Raw genomic sequence first — 19185 nt, forward strand, 5'->3', positions numbered from 1 at the left:
CTGTGGTGACCCCGAGGGTGGTCTCCCATCGCTCCTTTGTGGCGTGATCCATCTTCCTGCACACCTGATGGACGAGCAGGCAGTCACCGAGCTTACCTGGCTCGATCAGGTTCTGCACTGCGTGCCGAGTTTCCATGGCGGTTGACATGAGCTGGCTTAGCGCTTTGGCGTGATCTTGATCCATCGGCAGTGAGACCAATTGATCAAGGTGAGCCTGGACGAGACGCCGCTTATTTTCATAGCGCTGCTTGAGCATTTCGAGAGCTGCGGAGAGTGATGAGCCGATGAGCGGTAGGCTGGCCACGATTTGAGCTGGTTCTCCTCGCAGGCAACCCTTCAAGTAGTAGAATTTCTCTACTTGATCGAGCTCTGGTTTTCCGCACACTACGGAAGTGAACAACTCTAGGAAGGACGGCCACTCCGTGTAGTTGCCCGTGAACCTTGGCAACGCGATGTCGGGCAGCTTCGACTTGGAATACGTCACCTTTCCAGATTGAGCGGACGGTTGAGCTGGCAGTTCCGCTGATCTCTTCGCTATGATCTTCTTTGCCTGAGTGCCGATCTGCTGCATTTGATAGTGGCAGTCCTCTGTGAAGTACGGGTGATCTGCCTGGGACTTTGGCCACACCACCTCAAAGTGTGCGTGTTCTTTGTTGAACACTTTGATGGCCTCGTCGAGTTGAGCCTTGGCGTCGTCCAGCTCCTCCTTGGAGAGACGCTCTGCTTCTTCCTTGAGGGAAGTCAGGATGTCGTGAGCATTGCGGAGCCGTCCCTTTTGAGTCCGCACTTTGAGCTGCAGCTCGATCGGCAGTTGATCCGTGGCCGTTGAGCGCGTTGCATGTGAATGCGGCGACGGTGTGCGGCGAGCTGGTTCCGTTGCCACCAGAGCGGGCGATGAGCGGCCTGATGCGCTCTTTTCTGGCACCTCCAGCGACTCCTTTGAACTGTCCATTTCGCTCCATTTCTCTGAGCTTTTCCCTTGGTGAGCCATTGATGATCAGTGATGAGCGGGTTGATCAGACTTGGTGAGCGTTCGTTGGATCGATCTTCCTTATCGACTGCGGGTGATTCGTCTGAGCGCCACCTGGTGAGGTGGCGAAAGTGTCAGTGAAATTTGAATGGAGGAGAGAAGAGAAGATGGCCGACCACCGAAAACCGTTACGAACACGAGACAAAGACTTGAGACGAACAATGATTAATGAGCAATTTTGTGAAAACCGAGTCCAGCAAGGGCGCAATCCGGCTCGAAGGACCAAATGTTCAGGAATGGTGGAAATCCTGGATGGATTGCGCTGGGAAAGAATTTTACACTTGCTGGGTCGGTTTCACAAATTGATTTATTTGAGTCAATGATAAAATGAAATGAACACGCTGATCTGACAATTAGTGGTTGAGCAAACAATACAAATGTGTGATCGTTAGGATGATCCGCTTTGAATTTTCACGTGAGAAAATGAACCGTCTGAATGAGTTTCAAATTACAATTACAGTGATTCGTCGTGAACAATGATTTTACATGAGTCGAGACATATACATTATTGATTTGATCTGTCACCTGCTTGGTGTTACATGAACAATGCTCTTACAATTTGCAAGCAGCGAGCTTCTCAGCGCCGTTAATTCTATTAATTCGGCCCGCTGCTGTGATGGTGCCCGTGATCTCGTGCGTGATCGACACGTGGTTGGCGGCTCACGTGTTCAATGAATTATCTTGTAAATGAACATACCTGTGAATCCTGTCACTTGCACAATCGCTGAGGATTCGTGAGTTCGTCAGAGAGCTGCTTTCGTGATCCTTGTTGGTGATCTGCACGTGAACACTTGTCGAAGAGCGAAAAGAATGATCTGCACGTGTGTTTCACTGTGATCGTTGATCGATAATGGCGTCGTTGCGCGCGAGCCGGCGAGAAGACCCCTGCTCACGCGTTACCTAGATGGTCGACTCCCGATCGATAAATCGATCGACCGTGAGCGCCATCATGGCTGAGCGGATTCTCAAACAATCTAATAACCATATATTTAATGATTCAGCCTCTTTATAGGTTGCGGAAAAGCTGTTTGTCCGCGTCGTGAACGCGCTTTAACCGCGGCCGTGAACGAGCTTTAACCGCGATTAACCCTTTTTCTCCGCGGCGATAACGCGCTTTAACCGCGATTAACCCTCTTCTCCGCGGCGCGGCGGCGGCGGCAGCGGCGGCGTGCGGCGGCGGCGGCGGGCGCGCGGTGGTGGCGGACACGCGGAATGTAATTCGTGACCGAGCCATCAAATACGCATCCAAGCAACAACGTGACCGAAAGTCTGTCTCGACAATGCTCGCTCAATCTGTATCAGATTGCACTCGACACGTGTCTACCTGTAAACATTTCACCCTACCCCCTCATGTTAACCGCGTCAGCAAGCCGTCAAAGAGGCATCCAAGCAAAACGTGACCAAAAGCCTGTCTCGACGATGCTCTCTCTATCTGTACCAGATTGCACATCAACACGTGTCTGCATGTAAACATGGATTTCGCCCTACTCCCTCATGTCTTTGAAATAGAAGATCATTCCTTTTGTATCTCCTACATTGGAATATTGTTCGGGATTAAGCGCGCGCCAATTTAAATTAGGCAAAGTTATGCCAAACGCCGAAAAACCTTCGGCGTTGTCAGCGCGCTCACGATTATAAAAACCGCGACGCGGCGACGATCGTCCTACTCGTTCGCTATTCACCAACGAAAGAAAGTCATTCCAAAGTATTCAGAACACGCGACTAATTCGCTCAACGTACTTCGACTGAAAGTACATTTTGTATAAACCAGTTTTGCCTTTACTGATTAAAGGCCACGGAGTGTAAAGTGACTCAACACTCCTTTCTTTGCTTATTAAATTATATTACGTATATTCAAAGTGTCGATAAACATTATTAAACTCCTTCCTTCCTTACTGAAACTAACGGTATTTTGCCCAGAGGAAAAATTTATTCTCTGCGCGCAACAAATATGAAACACAAACGTTACACATACAATCGTTCTAGGTAAAACAACATTAAGACGCATAAAGTATATTTTTACTAAATAGATTTTATTATTTTACAGTAATGAACAAAATTAATAAATGATATTAAATGTTTCGTGTTTTAAGACAAATGTAACAATTTTTTCTTTTCGGTGGAATCCATCTATGTGCGTGTCATCCCCTGGCCGGTTATAATGTTCCATGCACAGCTCTTCATCTTCCTCCTTCCTTTTTTTTAACCACCATTCTTTTAATATCGATACGTTTCTCATAGCACATGCCCCATTGTGCGCGATGCATGCCATATGTTTATCCATCCATCCATCCTGAATATGCCGGCTCTTGGTTGGCAAATTCGGTAGATCGTCATCTTTGTTCAAAACCTCTATATTGATTGGACTGACTGAAGGATAAAGTTTCTTCAGCCATTTTTTCTTTCTCAATGCCCTTGACGTATACGGATCCATGAATACTATCTTTCAAACACGAAGTGGCACACTCTTGAAGGCATGAATACGGCACGGTACCATCGTCCCACTCAAATCGTGATGATTTTGCGTCAACCATTTTATTTGTCTTAATTCTGCTTTCGACAATTTTTTCTTAGCAAATGGTGGCGCAAAGATGAAACATTGTACACGATTCCCATTCTGGAAGATAGCAAGTTCCTTTACGAAAAACTCGTTCGTATCGCTTTTGAAGCCTTGAATGTCCACGAATGTTGGTACATTCATTTTGATTAGTTGAATTTGTGGCGAAAAATGACCGCTTTTACTGCGGAATGATCATATAAACCCTCTTTCACTTAAGAGAGTTTGCGCACTACATTGGTCAGTGGATTGTACTGCACGATACGATCGTGAATGATCAAACAGTAGGCGCTAGTATTTTCAGGAACGTTTTCACTACACTCAAAATCGATTCTTACATCGATTGTAGCGCTTTTTATCGATTCGTTCTGATGCGAGCAATCAATGACAACGAATGGGCCGTAGCCGAAAAAGAGTATCTTATCGTATAGAGCTCCGTCATCACCATTACTGCACATTGCTCCGTAATATGACTTTCTGAATTTTGCATACATGTCGTAAAGGACAGAGTATCTATTTTTATTAAAGTCAAGATTCAAATTGTCATACGGATATGATTCCGAATTTAAATACAATCGAAAATTGGTGAGTTTGCAGTCATCAAATTTGGTGATATGTCTATTGAGCTTATTTTTTTTATCCGTTTGTAATGCAAATATTACATATCGCGGTTTTTCTAATTGCGTAGCTGCTTTAATGCTCCATGTATGTTTAGTGGTTGCTTGTAACATTGGATACTCGTATAAGTCCCAGGAACGGTAACTCATAATTATCGTTTGACCGTTTTCAAGGATACGCAACAATGAAAGTTTGTGTCTTTCTTCGAGCGTGACATGTGGCATCCTCCACTGTACTTTGTATAATTGCAGCGTGTATTTTGCACCATCTGTTCCATAAACAGCATTTTTGTCGTCTCGCGATCGAATCAGAATCAATTCATGATGCGCATTAATCACTATTCGTTTGTAATCTTCGCAGAAACCGAGCAGCATATTTAGAGGAACACAAAAGTCAAAGTAGCCTCCTGCATTGGGTATGTCTATCCAACCAGCGTTTTCAAGCATTTTTGATTTTGTCGTTGTCAACGATACTCCATTTTTTATCATAGTTGTTATTCCAACGTTTTTACAACGATCGATCTCCACGCCGTTTAATTCATATCGAATTTCATCAAACATAAATGCTGCGCAATTCATTTCTAGTCCAACTGAAGTTCCTGCAACATTCTCATCGTTGAGAATGAGTTTTCCTTCGACGTAAAGGTAACTCTCACTAGGAAACGTGTACAAATCTTGTTGTTGAATGGGAATTCGTATTTCATCAATGTTTCCGAACGTTGTGTTGGCGTATGGGCTGTAACTATGTAATTCGATCTTTGTAATTCGATCGTCAGAAATCGGTAAACTGGCAATGTTCAATGGGTCCATCATTTTCGTTTCTTAATCACAAAACCCAACGATTGCAGAAATTGCGTGTTTTGTCGCTCAAATCTTGCGATGTGTTCAGTGTGGAGATATTGTCCTTACTAAATGATTGTAAAGAGTCATCACCGTTTAATACCTGATTATTATTCCTGCAACCGTGGTAATTGCTGCTGCTGCAAGTACAATTTGTGCGTTTGTGATTGAAGTTCTGGTTCCATCCATTTTCTAACGATCCTTTTAGCAACTCGTTCAACGGGGTGCTCAATAATGCATTCGGCGGATTGTTGATCGGTTGAGTTTTAGCATCTGTGTACAACAGCATTATTTCTAGTAATGTTTAGCATAAGTGCTGCTTGTTCTCTTGAAAGGCGATTAAATGAACGGATATATAACGTATATTAAACGGTCGCGTCGTCGGAGCGTTTGACGATGTGCTCTTGCGATGTGTCCGATTTGGATATATTCCCTCTACTGAATGATTGTATAATTGTTATCGTTTTTACATCATTATCCTTACTGCAGCTGCCGTAAAATGTTCAGCATGCCGTTCGAGCTGTTCAGCGAGCCGTTCGAGCCGTTCAACGGGCCGTTCGAGCCGTTCAGCGGGCCGTTCGAGCCGTTCAACGGGCCGTTCGAGCCGTTCGAGCCGTTCAACGGAAAGCCGTTCAACGGGCCGTTCGAGCCGTTCAGCGGGCCGTTCGAGCCGTTCAACGAGCCGTTCGAGCCGTTCGAGCCGTTCAACGGAAAGCCGTTCGAGCCGTTCAACGGAAAGCCGTTCGAGCCGTTCAGCGGGCCGTTCGAGCCGTTCGAGCCGTTCGAACCGTTCGCTGGCCGTTCGAGCCGTTCGTGCCGTTCAACAGGCCATTGATTATTATGTTTATATTCATGTTATTTTTTACGCCGCCTAATATGAAGCCTCACTGTCAATTCTTCTCCACGGAAATTTATCAGATTATCGTTTTGATCGGTAATGCGTATACTAAGGTGATCAATGGCTCTCACGATAACTGGAAGATAAATGACGTTCGTAGGACTTTCCGAAATTTTATATCCTGGTGGCACGCGCGGTGAAAACTCATGAATGGTATGAACACATTGACCGTTGCTATACGCGCCAGTCGTAATATTACATTCGATCCTCAGCACATTTACTTTCATAATATTTACGGGTATATCCGACTCGTGCCATTGCCCCGGCGGTAATATGCGATATGTAGAAAACCCGAGAAGCGATCCTATATTATTTGGTTTGGTAAAATCGATTGTATAATCACTATATATTTCACTTTTCAAAGTGCTGTTATTTGTACGAAATAAAATGATTTTTGTCTTGTCCATTATTTTCTCTTGCAAGTATTTATTTAGCGCTTCGAGTTCATACGAACCATCCGGTATCGTGATCTCACCATCGGCATCAAAGTAAAATTTATTGTTTGTAAAGTCAACGTTTGGTATTGTGTTGAAAGCTTGAAAATCAACGAGTCCGAGTTCGTAATTATCATCCTTCAAGTCTATAGGTGGAAAGTAATCAGTGCTAAGCACAGAATTTTTTCCGCTTAACGTAAACGTCAACGACATCTTTGCAACTGTGAAGACTATGTGCATTGAAACTATTTTATACATTTCCAGCTAAAAAATGCAAGCAGAGTTGTCCACATACACTCGTATTGAATTTTTGATACTGCGTGTGATTGTATAAAATCGTTACATGCTTTCCGAAGTAGTTATTAACTCTGTCGGTGGTCTCAGATTTCCAAAAGAATCGAAATATTTAACACAATTACCCCGCTTTACGTAAGCTACCCAGTGTGTACCAGGACCTTCCGATTTATCTAAATTCACGATACCGCATTCGTTCAAGAACGATTTAGAGGGTAAATTTGTACGCATGAAAACACCTCGAAAATATGGAAAGTTCAACTTTCGTGCAAAGTTATATAACTGTACATTTGTCATTGCGCCCTTTGGAAGCGTTACAATTTGCCGAAGCGACACTCGTCTTCCGATAAGACAAAAATAGTTCAAGGTCATGGGGGGGGGTATCATATTTTTGCTGATGGTGTCAACTTTCAGTTCAAGGTCGGGGGGGGGGATATTTCTCCTGTGGGGATAGCTATGGGGTGGGGGTTGTCATAGGGTGGGTATTTCAACTGAGGGGGTGGTTATGGGGTGGGTATTTCTGCTGAGGGGGTGGTTATAGGGCGGGGGTTGTCATAGGGTGGGTATTTCTGCTGAGGGGGTGGTTATGGGGTGGGTATTTCTGCTGAGGGGGTGGTTATAGGGCGGGGGTTGTCATAGGGTGGGTATTTCTGCTGAGGGGGTGGTTCTAGGGCGGGGGTTGTCATAGGGTGGGTATTTCTGCTGAGGGGGTGGTTATAGGGCGGGGGTTGTCATAGGGTGGGTATTTCTGCTAAGGGGGTGGTTATAGGGCGGGGGTTGTCACAGGGTGGTTATTTCTGCTGAGGGCGGTGGTTATGGGGCGGGGGAGGGAGAGGGGGGGGGTCATATTTCTGCTGACGGTGGTGTCAAATTTCAGTTCAGGGTCATAGGGTGGGGAGAGGGGTGGATGTTGTCGGGGTGGGGGGTATCATATTTCTGCTGACGGTGTGGTGTCAAATCACAAAAATGCTGACGCCAGTGATTTAGAATCCGCATAGAACAACTACTAACATCACACGCCGAAAGAAGAAAAAGAAGAAGAAACCGGAAGGAAAGAAGAGCCAGCCAGAAGAGGACCAGAACACCATCCACTGCAAGATCACCGAGGATCAACGGCCAACGGCCGTTGCAAACCACCGGATAATTATCACCGTCCGAGTAGGCAAAAGTAACGTAGAAGCTTTACTCGACACAGGGGCCGCCGCGTCGTACATTAGCGACGAGACGGCCGAGGCTTGCAAACAGGCCGGATGGGAGAAAGAAGACCACCAGTTATCCTCCTCCTTAGCCAATGGTCAGGAGATGAAAATCTATGCCAGCTATAGGGGGCAGGGACTTTACAATGGCATGCGTAGAAAACATCAATTTTACGTTATGCCAAATTTAGCCTATCCTATGCTAATCAGCATGGACCTGTTACGCAGGCTGGGCCTGCAAGTATGGCTAGGAGAACAACGCGTGGACAGGACAGACCACCAGAACCAGCCGACAAGTCCACCTGTCCAGTGCACGGTAAAAGCGCCAATTGGCCTAGCACAGCTCACTCCAGCCGACCAGGAGCAGCTAGACCAATTCCTGGGGCGCGAAAAAAGAGCGTTCGAGGGGATACGAGGGCTCACCCCGTTAATCGAGCACGAGATCCGGCTCGAGGAAACAACACCGATAAAGCAGCGGTACCGACCACGCAACCCGGCCATGCAGAAACTGATCGACGAGGAAGTCGAAAAGATGCTTGAAGACGGAGTAATTCAACCATCCAGCAGCCCATGGAGTTCACCCATCGTCATGGTGAAGAAAAAAGACGGGAAATATCGTTTCTGCGTGGACTTCCGGAAACTGAACCAGGTCACGCGTAAAGACGCGTATCCACTGCCGCACGTCAACGCGACACTGGATAAATTACGTGGAGCAAGATACCTCTCCACGATCGGCCTGAAAAACGGTTATTGGCAAGTTCCGTTGTCACCAGAAAGCCGGCCGCTAACCGCATTCACCGTACCAGGGCGACGACTGATGGAATTCGTCGTCATGCCATTCGGACTTCACTCGGCACCGTCAACGTTCCAGAGACTCCTGGACCGAGTAATTCCACCAGAACTGGCGCCGCACGCCTTCGCTTACTTAGACGACATCGTCGTAGTCACTTCTACGTTCGAGGACACCTACGGGTCCTGACCGAGGTTTTCCGGCGACTTCGGGCGGCGAAACTACGCCCGAATTGGGAAAAGTGCCACATGGCACGAAACAGTCTAAGCTATCTTGGACACATCGTGGACAACGAAGGCCTGCGAACCGACCGAGGAAAAAGTATCCGCCGTTGCTGAACTACCACCGCCAGCAAATATCAAAGACCTGAGGAGATTTCTAGGCATCCTATCCTGGTACAGACGTTTTGTACCGGAAGTCTCAAAAGAGGCGGCCCCGCTGACGTCCCTCCTCCGCAAAGACGTGCGTTGGTCATGGAACGAAAAACAACAGCGAGCAGTCGACGAGCTAAAGAAACGACTCGTCGACTCACCAGTCCTGGTGATACCGGACTGGAACAAAACGTTCGTACTCCAGACAGACGCGAGCACGGAAGGCCTGGGAGCCGTGCTCACGCAAGAAGACGACCAGGGCGAACGGGTCATCGCCTACGCCAGACGGACACTAAACAATGCCGAGAAAAATTACTCGGCCACCGAACTCGAGTGCCTGGCAGTAAAATGGGGCATCTGGAAGATGCGCCATTACCTAGAGGGATACTATTTCATCGTGGTCACCGACCACCAATCTCTCAAATGGCTGGAGAAAATTGACAGCCCGTCAGGTCGACTCGCTCGATGGGCGTTGGAACTCGGCCAATGGGACTTCGAAATTCGCTACCGACGAGGTCCAGAAAACACAGTCGCCGATGCGCTTTCACGGCGGCCACAACCGGTTTGCGGCGTGCAACCACCAACGCAAGGCAATTGGTACAACAAAAAGTACCAGGAGGTTGAAGAGCACCCTGACGACAACCCGGAATACAGGATCGAGAAGGGAAACCTCTACAGGAATATCCTACACACGCTGGACTTCAACGAGATCGAACCGGACCAACAGTGGAAGATCTGCGTACCAGAAGACCAGAAAACCAGAGTCCTGAAAGAAGCGCACGACATTCCGACCGCCGGACACCTGGACGTGGCCAAAACGCTAGCACGCCTGGCTCACGCATATTACTGGCCAGGAATGCTACGCGAAGCCACCAAATATGTCAGGGATTGTACAAAATGCCAGGAGTACAAAGTAAGCCAGCAAGCTACACCGGGAAACATGTACGCGACAAACGTACAACAGCCGTGGGAAATGGTCTCAGCAGACCTTGTTGGACCTCTCCCGAGGTCGAAAACCGGAAACACAACACTACTGGTCATCCAGGATACATTTACGAAGTGGATCGAACTTCGACCGCTTCGACGAGCGACAGGACCAGCCGTCACTAAAGCGCTAAAAGAACTCGTCATCCTACGCCATGGAACACCTCGTGTCGTGACGACCGACAACGGAAGACAATTCGTCGGAAAAGAGTTCGAAAAAACCACATACGCGCCGCAATGTAACCCTGTCGAACGAGCTAACAGGGTTATAAAAACAATGATTAGCCAGGACCTAGGAAAAACGCAAAAAGCGTGGGACGAACATCTACCAGAAATCGCTTTTGCGTATAACACAGCACGACACGATTCCACCGGATACTCACCGGCGTATCTCAACACCGGAAGGGAATTGACACCGCCAGGAAGCTTCCAGCAGGAAAACCAGCGGAAGACGACAACACCATGGCCAGCACGGCTTAAAAACCTGCAAGATGCCCAAGACCTCGCCAGAGTACGACTCGCGCAAGAGTTCCAACGCCAGCAACGCCACTACAACCAGCGTAGGCGGAACTGGCAACCGAAAATCGGCGAGCACGTATGGAAGCGCTCGCACATCCTGTCGAGCAAAGCCAACGAGAGAAACGCTAAACTCTCGAAACGTTACACCGGACCTTTTAAGGTCCATAAGAGAGTTTCGCCGTTGATCTTCGATCTAAGAGATCACCCAGGAAAACGCGTGGACCACGTCCACGTGAGAGATCTCAAACCGGTGACCGGTACGAGAGATACAAAGATGCGCAGAACAGACAGCGGCACGCCACCGCGCAACGCCAGCGCGCAGAGGCGCGACGTCACCAACCCCCTCTCTGCCGGACACGGCCCGGCGGCTATAAAAGGCCAGCAGCAGCAGCGTCCGGCACAGATTCGAGATGGCTGCACAGCAGAGAGAAGAAGAAATAGCAGCAGCCACACGCAGACTTTCCCTCCGAGAACGGGTACAAGACGAGCCGTTGACCCTAACACCACAGGAGTGGAAGAGATTCATACGAATGTCGGTTCCACGAGGAGGCAGGTGCGGGTACCAACCGCCACGAACCCGGGAGGCAAGCAGGGCCCCGGAGAGGAAGGCCACCCGACCAAGTCGGGTGCAGACTCCGGTCAGGAGGCCACCACTGGCCGAGCTGACGCCGGCCAAGCGGACGCTGGCACCGCTGGCACCAGGAGACCGGGCACCAAGATCACCGGCCAAGAGGGCCGCGGCGGCAGCATCCCACGCGGTCGAGCAGGGCATTAGCAATCCGGCACCAGCACTCCGGGAAGCAGCCAGGATGACGGCAGAAGCGGTCGTCAACGCGGCTGTAGCAAATTACTGCCGGCCGCCATCCCCCACACCGATACAAGCACCGACGCTGCTCCCCGCCTGTACCGTGGATCCGAAGGATCCTACGAACACCACTCCCTACACCCTGGCGGACGGAACCACCGTCAGACTATACAAGGGGGTCAGACGTCGTCGGTTCACCAGGTACGGCCGCCGATGGACCATTAACACAGACCACCGGGGCAACGTAGTCCGGTGCGTCTATACTGAAGTGATTATTCTGGTTTTCTTCACCTGTGCGCGACCAGCCGAATACGCCTGGTCTCCCCGGAGGAGGAGGGGGGTGCGACAACAGCCGCAGATCGGCGTCGCGCATCGCGGGACCCCACCGCGACAGCAATCCCCACTCCCGTGCGATTAGACTATAAGTAGGACCGATCGATGCGATGATCGACGAGTTGCCTCGGGGCCGAAGCCCCGAGGGGACCTCCTAGGAGGTTCGGACAGGAGCACCAGAGCTCTCGACGCCATGGGTTTCCTGGCGAAGAGATCTCTGGCCAACGGGCCGTAGCATTGCACTACGCTACGACCTGGCAGCTCCTGTAGGTCCAGCGGCCGTAGGCGCCTAGCCTCGTCAGGCCCGTGGTTGACCCGGGGTGACCAAGCTAGTGCGCGTTCATAATCTCTGCTGGTGCTTCCGCGGAGATTCCGAACGCTAGCCTACACGGCACCGTATTCTGCCTTTGGCAGCCGATTCCGTCCAGCTTCGCGGCGCTACCCAGGCTGGCCAGGATTGGTCGTCGTCTCGTTCGCTGCTCGGTTCTACCTCGGCGTACGAGAAGACGAGCCGCGTGAGGCAAACGGGCAACAACTCCACCGCAGCGCGAAACACCGCAGCGCGGTTGAATAAAATACCGTCGGCCCAATCGGGTCTTTCCTCTTCCTGACTTCCTCGGCACTTGATAGTGCCTCGGCGCCTTCGCTAGATTGTTCGCGTTCGCGATCCGTTTGCGCCCGCGCTCTGCGTACACCAGCGTGCGTCCGTACTCATTTAGCTTGTTAGGCGGTAGCGAGCGCAGTAGTTTGTAAGCGCGTTAGGCATAAGGTCCGCGTAATTTCTGTGACGGACCGGATTCCGACCGTAGTACGTAAGAACTGTACCCTAGTCTTAAGTAATATGGCTCCACGCGTCTAATCACCAGACGATATTTTGATTGTTGTATCCGAGGCCGATGACCACCGCCCGGCTTCCAGCGCGGCGAGGCTAGGACCGTCGCCCTGTATCCATGTAGTCCACCAGTAGCTTCAGTATTCTTTGAATAAATTTATATTTTTCTAACATATCACCGCCCCATTGTTTACCGACCTGCTCCCTTGCGAACCCTGGCACGGGGAAACCGACCGCGGTGCGCAACGCCGTGCGCACCGAACCGTTCGACCCCGTTACATGTTTCGTCATCCTTATAATGTTGGTGCGGCTTTGGAACTTTTAAATATCTCGATATATCTCAAAAACTACGTATTTCATCAAAAAATGTCATACAACATAAATAGTAAGAAATTTAATTTCCTACAAAAAAGGTCTGTAAACATTTTGCCATAGCTGGCACCGTTTCCGAGATATTTGCAGATTTACCTCAATGAAAGGGGCGTCACGCACATATTCCGAGATATATCTTCTTCTTCTTGTTCTTCTTCTGCACAGCTGCGCTGGAAGTGGCACTTACAGCTCGGAATAGTGAATACTGCTTAGAATAGTGCAGAGTTACCTCAAAGATAGGGGCCACAGTGTTTCTTCATGCTTATAATGTTGGTGCGGCTTCGGAACTTTTAAATATCTCGATATATCTCAAAAACTACGCATCTGATCAAAAAATATCATAGAATATATATAGTAGGAAATTTAGGTTCCAACTAAAATGGTCTCTTACGATTTTGCCATATCTCGCACCGTTTCCGAGATATTTGCAGATTTACCTCAAGGAAAGGGGCTTCACGCACATATTCCGAGATAATTCTTCTTCTTCTTCTTCTTCCTCTTCTGCACAGCTGCGCTGGCAGTGGCATTTACAGCTCGGAATAGTGAATACAGCTTAGAATAGTGCAGAGTTACCTCAAAGAAAGAACTTTTAAACATCTCGATATATCTCGAAAACTACGCATCTGATCAAAAAATATCATAGAACATAAATAGTAGCAAATTTAATTTCCTACAAAAAACGTCTCTTAACATTTTGCCATAGCTCGCACGGTTTCCGAGATATTTGCAGATTTACCTCAAGGAAAGGGGCATCACGCACATATTCCGAGATATTTCTTCTTCTTCTTGTTCTTCTTCTGCACAGCTGCGCTGGAAGTGGCATTTACAGCTGGGAATAGTGAATACAGCTTAGAATAGTGCAGAGTTACCTCAAAGAAAGGGGCCACAGTGTTTCTTCTTCCTTACCTAATCGGTAAGACGTTCGTTTTGAACGGCTGGTTATTGTCGTCTGGAGCGACGACGCTGGCCGATTGTGTTGTCTTGCAAGGCTCCAATATGGATCTCTCTTCTTTTCTCTGAATCGATGCATGCTGCCCAGTTGCCTGGTTGTTGGAAAGTCCCTGTACGAGAGTGCATACAAGCCTGAAACTTGGATGCTTGCGAGGCGTGCTTTGATTTATCCTTATACATCTTTCGGTGTAAATTTTTATTCCTTTTGCATTTGTATGGACGCAATCGCTTACAATTTACAATTTGCAATTTACAATTTGCAATCTATGTGTTCAACAGTGTTCGAGATTGTAAGGAGGTCTTGAGCTTGCGATTGAGAACCGGTTCGGAATGTAGGATCGGCAGTGAGACGGCAATTGAAAATGAATACACTTGAGATTGCACAAAACAAACAATGTATATTTACAGGCACAAATACACTATGTATAGTATTTACAATAAATTGTGCATTGCACGAATTTATGATGATCGTAGATCGTGAAGATTCACCCGCGTCGCGGAGAATTTGCGATTGAGATTGCGCTGTATTAAAACCACGTGTTGGTTCAACACGTGGTCACCACGAAATTCTATTAATTTCGTGGATTTGCACGAACTAGATTAACCGCGAGTTCGCGTTGGCCGTCGGCACAGAATTCACGTTGCGATGCTGAGTTCTTTAGAATCGAAATTCGTTAATTGCACTAGAAATTTTTGGAATCAGTACTGCACGTGTTTACCGTAACGATACAAAACCGTAATGGCCGAACCACCGGCTTCGTCGTAGCAAGAGCCGTTGGCTTCTTCCCGGTGACATCAAGCTCGGTGATTGGTCAGCCTGACCGGCATCCAAGGTGGCTGCCGGTCGCGCTGAAGAGTGCTGCCGCGGTTCGTGTGGCGACGGTTGAAATCAACGCATTTTCGAACACTATGACTTATAACCGTATAATCTATAATTTATAAAGTAGGGGGGATTGAGCCAATAAAGCCTACGGTTATATTTAGTTGGAATATAACTCATTTGCTGTATTTATTATTTTACATTATATTTCATTCATTACATTACATTACATTATGTCGGCTATGTATGTCGGGTATGTTGGTTACGTATGTTGCGCGTTACACACTTTCTGTAGTTCCCAATTTGTGAATATCCTTAGCTGTTTTACCTGCATTCAGTTTACGTACATTCATTCATTTATTATTCATTCATTCCTTCATTTTGATGTTGATTGATTAAAACTATACATTGATCTGATTCGATTTTTCTTGATTTATTGATTCATTTCTGCTAGTTGCCTGTTACCATGATTTATTCTAGTTTCATTGATTTATTATTTTATTTTACTAACTAATATTATTTGACCGAGAGTTGTTTTATTGGGCTCACGGGACTTTCCTGATCGCATGCGTTGTTGACGTTGTTTGACTTTACTGGTTGATTTTGTCTAAGTTAAATGTTTTATTCTATTTATTCGGCCCTTCGTTCTGTGGCGATTCCTGATTCCGTTGATTCTGTTGCTCTGTTGTTCTGTTGTTTTGTATAATCTGTTTTCGGCGGCGCGATATGTAGTAATACAGTGTGTTCTGCAATCTGCGCAATCTGTGGATCTTATTCGGGTTGATTCATTTGATTTCATTTTATTTTTCCTTATTGTTTGTAATTTGTAATTTATATGTAATTTATATTTATTTCATTCCACCCTATTACAACCGTATGATTCATATTTATATATAATAAATAACCGTAGTATTGATTTTACTAACTGATTTATCCTCCATCTTGATCTGTCTGGAAGCTTGATTTGATGTTCGTGTGCTTTATACGTTCGTGATAGTACTGTATATCAGACTTATCTTTGATGATAAGTTTGATGGTAAGTATGGATTCCTTGGATTGCGCGGCTGCACGATGGATGGTTTTGCAGTCGATAACTGTGTGTACCGGGTAACTGGCGCGCGGTAGGTAATTGCTGCGCGGCAGATAATTGGTCTGTGGATAACCGTTACGGAACCGTTACGGAGCGAGCGGCCGAGTATTATGTGGTGGATGGAATATTTGCGGTTGGTAATATCTCTGGTGCTGCGGTTGGTTACCGACTAGGGATAGCTTTACGGCTTATCTTCGGGCAGTATTGCATGCTTTACTTATTACGATGCGTTTTGCTATCGTTATCTTTCGTAGGTACCTTACTTCTGGTTTTCATCGCGGTGATTTATTGAAAGTTGTTGAAGTATTTTCGCTTTTATTTCCGCTTTTCGCTTTTGAACGTTTATATATTCTGTATAATTAGTTGATTAATTTGATGATTTGGTGGTTAATTTGATGGTCGATAATCATTATGGTATGGACTAGGGAATTCGAAAACTAGGTATCTATGTTCTTTATGGTTTATGGTCGCGCTCTTTATTTTACTTCGCCCGGTTTCCTATCTTAGTTGACGTTGACATGGTCATCGGTCATCTATGATGTGATGTGATACGAAGTGTTAAGTGATAAGTGTCAATTGAACTGAATTAATTAATTAGTTGAATTGAATTTATTGAAATTATTGAATTTTGAATTTTCAAATTTAAATTTTGTATTTATTCGTGCGGATGTGATTGCTGTGACAGTGCGCGTACTAATGTGCTACGCTCGGAGGTATTGTATCGTAGTGTAATTGCAGTGTATTTGTTAATGTGGTATCATTAGCTCCGTTTTGTGCATTTTATGCATTAGGTGCATTTATATTACTGACTATTATATATTATATATTATATGCTGTGTTTGAGAATCCGCTCAGCCATGATGGCGCTCACGGTCGATCGATTTATCGATCGGGAGTTGCCCATCTAGGTAACGCGTGAGCAGGGGTCTTCTCGCCGGCTCGCGCGCAACGCCGCCATTATTGATCATCGATCACCGCAAGCAACAAGTGCTCATCAGAATTGTTCAGTAATTTCTCAAAGTGCAGTTCACACACCAGATCAAGATCACCGAAACGTTCACTGTCAACTCAGGATCCATCGCAATTGTGCAAGCGAACAGGATCACCAGGTAATGTTCACCTACAAATAATTCATTGAAGCGTGAGCCGCCAACCACGTGTCGATCAAGCACGAGATCACGGGCACCATCACAGCCGCGGGCCGAATTAATATAATTAACGGCGCTGAGAAGCTCGCCTTTCAAATTGTAAAAGCATTGTGCAATTACCACCGACCAGGTGACAGATCAAATCATTAATCTATATGTCTCGACTCAAGTAAGATCATTCTTCACGACGAATCATTGTAATTGTAATTGAAACTCATTCAGACGATTCATTTTCTTACGTGTAAAATTCAAAGCAGATCATTGTACGGTTCACCATCAATTGTCAGATCATCGTGTTCACCCAATTTTAAACGTGACTCAAATAAATTAATTTGTGAAACCCGAACCAGTAAGTGTCAATTCTTTCACCGGCGCAATCCTTCCAGGATTCCCATCATTCCTGAACATGCTGTATTATGTTATATTGTATTATGTTATAATATTGTATTATATTATTGTTATTGTATTGTATTATACCATGATCATATGGTATTATTTTATTTATGTTATGAATGTTATTACATCCAAGCTACGTTCAATCTACGTTCAATTGCGTTCAGCCTGCGTTCAATCTGTGACCATTTTAGGCATTGAATATATTATATGTTATATTATAATATTATTATTTTAGACTTTGGATTGTGTCCAGTTATTCAGCTATATTAGTTAGCTATGTTAGGCTATACTTAACCAGTATTCTGTATTAAATTGTATTGTATTGCATTATTACTATATAACTTCCTAACTTTCTATTCCATTATATTATTATAATTGAGTAAGTAAATGTACATAGTAATTAACAATGGCATATGGCATATCGAATTGCATTGAATTAAATTACTTGATACAGATTATTAACACTATGACGTCCGGCGACACCACTTGGTAATTAATAAGTCGTAAGAGAAATATTATAGCTCCGGCTGAAAACATTTGTAATTGTAACGATTGTATGAGGAATTGGCAGCACTCCTGATGTACATGCACTATACTGCAGTTCATAAGAGACCATACTTAACTCGCGCCGCTCACTAGGTCTAGAGAGATTTTTAATGACGTGTGTTATTCCCCTCTCCAGCTTGCTTCTTATTATACTTTGCGATCATATAACGGTGGGCAGAAATATATGACGTACGATAACTGAAAACCGGTGATGATATTGTAAAGTTTCACGATGCAATGAAAATTCTATTATTTTCCGGAAAAAAATGATGTGAACGCAAAGTAAGAAGCAAGCTGCAAAGGGAAATCACACGCACTATTAAAAATCTCCCTAGACCTCAGTAGGTCACTAGCTGCGCGAGTTAAGTGCGGTCACTCGTGAACTGCAGTATAGTTAATTCGTAATGGGTATATTGATTCCCATTGAATATTGTTTACTTGAAATTATCAAATGGGTCATTTGTCACTGGTTGCCGACACCTGAACTAGGATCTTCCTAGTAGAGAAAAGTTTTTAATTTGGCGCCGCCTCCGAAAACTTTGAAATATATTTAGTATCCTATTTAATGATTAAGTAGATTGTATTAATAGCTGTGGAATACAGATATAAATGAAATGGAAATTACTTTATACTTTTTAGTGCATTTTGAAGTCGGATTTTTTTTTTGTTAAAAATTATTTTATCTTGTACCTTTATATTATGATGTAGTAGTAATATGGTTGTATATGGGGTTTATATTGATTGTTTATTATTGATTAGTTTTCACCACGCGCTGTATTGCATCGACTTACCTGTATCAGTATTAATATTAATACCATACTTATCGCAGCGGTATTATAATCCAGTAACTATCTAATCTACTCAACTTATAACTATTTGAATTGTTTGATCTGCCTTATGGTTTATGCCGATTTAGGTCTCATGTGCTCCCCATATTATATCAGATGGTTATTCTCTTCTCCTGTTATCCGTTAATTACACTCTACCTCCACTTCCATTGGCTGGCGTTAGGGCTTCCTGCAAATAGACTAGGATTATGTTACATTTTACATTTAATACTATGGTTAATTTCTGATGTTAACAGTTCTGTCTCTTCCTATTATTCTCATTATGAGGTATATGTTGCTACTCATCTTATTGATGATTTGCTCGTAATAATTTCTAATTGTTTTTATTGCCTTCATTTGATCATTGATTGTACTCCATCATGTTCGCTTGCCAACCACGTTGAGGTTGTGGTCGCGTAAATGTTCCTGCAAGTAAATTTAAGTAACTTAATAGTTTCAATGAATGGTTTCAATTATTAGTATTACATTACGCTCACCTATTTATTTTCTTCCCAGCTTACTTTCTGATTATACC

Source organism: Osmia bicornis, unplaced genomic scaffold, assembly GCF_907164935.1.
Source record: "Osmia bicornis bicornis unplaced genomic scaffold, iOsmBic2.1, whole genome shotgun sequence".
In the NCBI taxonomy this organism is placed as follows: domain Eukaryota; kingdom Metazoa; phylum Arthropoda; class Insecta; order Hymenoptera; family Megachilidae; genus Osmia; species Osmia bicornis.